The sequence below is a fragment of the Podarcis cretensis genome (assembly GCF_951804945.1).
Source record: "Podarcis cretensis genome assembly, chromosome: 13".
NCBI lineage: Eukaryota > Metazoa > Chordata > Lepidosauria > Squamata > Lacertidae > Podarcis > Podarcis cretensis.
In genome coordinates this window covers 51,900,314-51,904,124 of record NC_137182.1, presented here as the reverse complement: position 1 = coordinate 51,904,124, position 3,811 = coordinate 51,900,314, and the positions used below count along the sequence as shown (strand labels likewise).

Sequence of the window (3,811 nt, the reverse complement as noted above, 5' to 3'; positions counted from 1 at the left end):
TCAGGGCCAGATTTAGGTTTGATGAGGCCCTCAGCTACTGAAGATAATGGAGCCCTTTAGATGTCCAGCTGTCCTTTGCCAACAACAAATTGTCACTGTTTTTTGTGTTGGAATATATGCCATATACTAATTTATGGACCTAATAGGTACAACACAACACAAAACACTGTATGTAGGTTTTAATTTATTTGTTTTTTATCTTATATTTTGGAAATGTACATCCAGGTTTTTTTCTTTAATTTACGGGGGGCCCCCAAGAGAGTGGGGCCCTAAGCTATAGCTTGTTTAGCTTATACATAAATCCCGCACTGCCTGCATTGCAGGTGGAGACCAGGGCCAAGAGGAGAGTGTCCGTCCCCTGCAATGTTGCCAGGATGGCACAGTATATACAAAGAACAGAACATGGGTTCCCAAAATGGTCTGTAGGCCACCAGTGGTCCATGAGCTTCGTTCCGATGGTCCACGGCGTGTCCGCATTAAATGATTGTATTTATTTTTAATTCCATTTTTATCGCTTCTCTTATTTCTCATATGGTATTTTATTGTGTCCTAATTTCAGTGCAATAAAATATGCTGGTGCAATAAAATATGCTGTAAGAAATGAGAGAAGCATTAAAAATGGAATTAAAAATCCTACAGCAAACTAGCAACAGGCGTTACACCTTCCACAACAGACAGGAAAAATATTAAGTGGTCCTACCCAGACCTTCAAGGGACGCGGGGGGGCGCTGTGGGTAAAACCTCAGTGACTAGGACTTGCTGATCGTATGGTCGGCGGTTCGAATCCCCGCGGCGGGGCGAGCTCCCGTTGTTCGGTCCCAGCTCCTGCCCACCTTGCAGTTCGAAAGCACGTCAAAGTGCAAGTAGATAAATAGGTACCGCTTTATAGTGGGAAGGTAAACGGCATTTCCATGTGCGGTGCTGGTGCTGGCTCGCCAGCTGCAGCTTCATCACGCTGGCCACGTGACCCGGAAGTGTCTTTGGACGGTGCCGGCTCACGGCCTCTAGAGCGAGATGAGCATGCAACCCTAGAGTCGGACACGACTGGCCCGTACGGGCAGGGGTACCTTTACCTTTTTACCCAGACCCTCAGCGAATTTTCAGGAGGTCCATAAAGTTTGGTAACCACCATCCTAGAATGATGGAATTTCCAAGGGTCTTACATGTTGTGTAAGATGCCGTATTTTTCGCTCTATAACACGCACCAGACCATAACACGCACATAGTTTTTAGAGGAGGAAAACAAGAAAAAAAATATTCTAAACAAAATAGTGGATATATGATTTTTGTGGTTCATGCTGTGGCCACAGACATGTGATCTGACAGTGAGTTTGGAGTTGTTGTTGTTGTTTAGTCGTTTAGTCGTGTCCGACTCTTCGTGACCCCATGGACCAGAGAACGCCAGGCACTCCTGTCCTCCACTGCCCCCCGCAGCTTGGTCAGACTCATGCTGGTAACCTCGAAAACACTATCCAACCATCTCGTCCTCTGTCGCCCCCTTCTCCTTGTGCCCTCCATCTTTCCCAACATCAGGGTCTTTTCCAGGGAGTCTTCTCTTCTCATGAGGTGGCCAAAGTACTGGAGCCTCAGCTTCACAATCTGTCCTTCCAGTGAGCACTCAGGGCTGATTTCCTTCAGAATGGAGAGGTTTGATCTTCTTGCAGTCCATGGGACTCTCAAGAGTCTCCTCCAGCACCAGAATTCAAAAGCATCCATTCTTCGGCGATCAGCCTTCTTTATGGTCCAGCTCTCACTTCTATACATCACTACTGGGAAAACCATAGCTTTAACTATACGGACCTTTGTTGGCAAGGTGATGTCTCTACTTCTCAAGATGCTGTCTAGGCCTGTCATTGCCCTTCTCCCAAGAAGCAGGCGTCTTTTAATTTCGTGGCTGCTGTCACCATCTGCAGTGATCATGGAGCCCAAGAAAGTAAAATCTCTCACTGCCTCCATTTCTTCCCCTTCTATTTGTCAGGAGGTGATGGGACCAGTAGCCATGATCTTCGTTTTTTTGATGTTGAGCTTCAGACCATATTTTGCACTCTCCTCTTTCACCCTCAATAAAAGGTTCTTTAATTCCTCCTCACTTTCTGCCATCAAGGTTGTGTCATCTGCATATCTGAGGTTGTTGATATTTCTTCCGGCAATCTTAATTCCGGCTAGGGATTCATCCAGCCCAGCCTTTCACATGATGAATTCTGCATATAAGTTAAATAAGCAGGGAGACAAAATGCAGCCTTGTCGTACTCCTTTCCCAATTTTGAATCAGTCAGTTGTTCCATATCCAGTTCTAACTGTAGCTTCTTGTCCCACATAGAGATTTCTCAGGAGATAGATGAGGTGATCAGGCACTCCCATTTCTTTAAGAACTTGCCATAGTTTGCCATGGTCGACACAGTCAAAGGCTTTTGCATGGTCAATGAAGCAGAAGTAAATGTCTTTCTGGAACTCTCTAGCTTTCTCCATAATCCAGCGCATGTTTGCAATTTGGTCTCTGGTTCCTCTGCCTCTTCTAAATCCAGCTTGCACTTCTGGGAGTTCTCGGTCCACATACTGCTTGAGCCTTCCTTGTAGAATTTTAAGCATAACCTTGCTAGCGTGAGAAATTAGTGCAATTGTGCGATAGTTGGAGCATTCTTTGGCACTGCCCTTCTTTGGGATTGGGATGTAGACTGATCTTCTCCAATCTTCTGGCCACTGCTGAGTTTTCCAAACTTGCTGGCATATTGAGTGTAGCACCTTAACAGCATCATCTTTTAAAATTTTAAATAGTTCAGCTGGAATACCATCACTTCCACTGGCCTTGTTATTTGCAGTGCTTTCTAAGGCCCATTGACTTCACTCTCCAGGATGTCTGGCTCAAGGTCAGCAACCACACTACCTGGGGTATATGAGACATCCGTTTCTTTCTGGTATAATTCCTCTGTGTATTCTTGCCACCTCTTCTTGATGTCTTCTGCTTCTGTTAGGTCCTTTCCACTTTTGTCCTTTATTATGGAAATCTTTGTACGAAATGATCATATCTCCAATTTTCTTGAACAGATCTCTGGTTCTTCCCATTCTATTGCTTTCCTCTATTTCTTTGCATTGCTTGTTTAAGAAGGTCTTCTTGTCTCTCCTTGCTATTCTTTGGAAATCTGCATTCAATTTCCTGTATGTTTCACGATCTCCCTTGCATTTTGCTTGCCTTCTCTCCCCCGCTATTTGTAAGGCCTCATTGGACAGCCACTTTGCTTTCTTGCATTTCCTTTTCATTGGGATGGTTTTCGTTGCTGCCTCCTGTATAATGTTACGAGCCTCCATCCATAGTTCTTCAGGCACTCTGTCCACCAAATCTAAATCCTTAAACCTGTTCCTCACTTCCACTGTGTATTCATAAGGGATTTGACTTAGATTGTATCTTACCGGCCCAGTGGTTTTTCCTACTTTCTTCAGTTTAAGCTTGAATTTTGCTATAAGAAGCTGATGATCTGAGCCACAGTCAGCTCCAGGTCTTGTTTTTGCTGACTGTATAGAGCTTCTCCATCTTTGGCTGCAGAGAATATAATCAATCTGATTTCGATGCTGCCCATCTGGTGATGTCCATGTGTAGAGTCATCTCTTGTGTTGTTGGAAAAGCGTGTTTGTGATGACCAGCTTGTTCTCTTGACAGAACTCTATTAGCCTTTGCCCTGCTTCGTTTTGATCTCCAAGGCCAAACTTGCCAGTTGTTCCTTTTATCTCTTGACTCCCTACTTTAGCATTCTAATCCCCTATAATGAGAAGAACATCCTTCTTTGGTGTCACTTCTATAAGGTGTTGTAAGTCT

The 3,811-nt window shown here is 44.5% G+C and overlaps 1 long non-coding RNA gene across 1 annotated transcript; it reads right to left on the bottom strand.

Annotated features, from left to right (window-relative positions):
• Window positions 1–239: 239 nt before the first annotated feature.
• Window positions 240–1,279, bottom strand: LOC307202371. The gene is made up of 2 exons (XR_013832860.1): window positions 1,088–1,279; window positions 240–706 (listed from the first exon to the last, which is right to left on the bottom strand). It is a non-coding gene; the product is annotated as an uncharacterized lncRNA (long non-coding RNA).
• Between the last annotated feature and the right edge of the window lie 2,532 nt (window positions 1,280–3,811).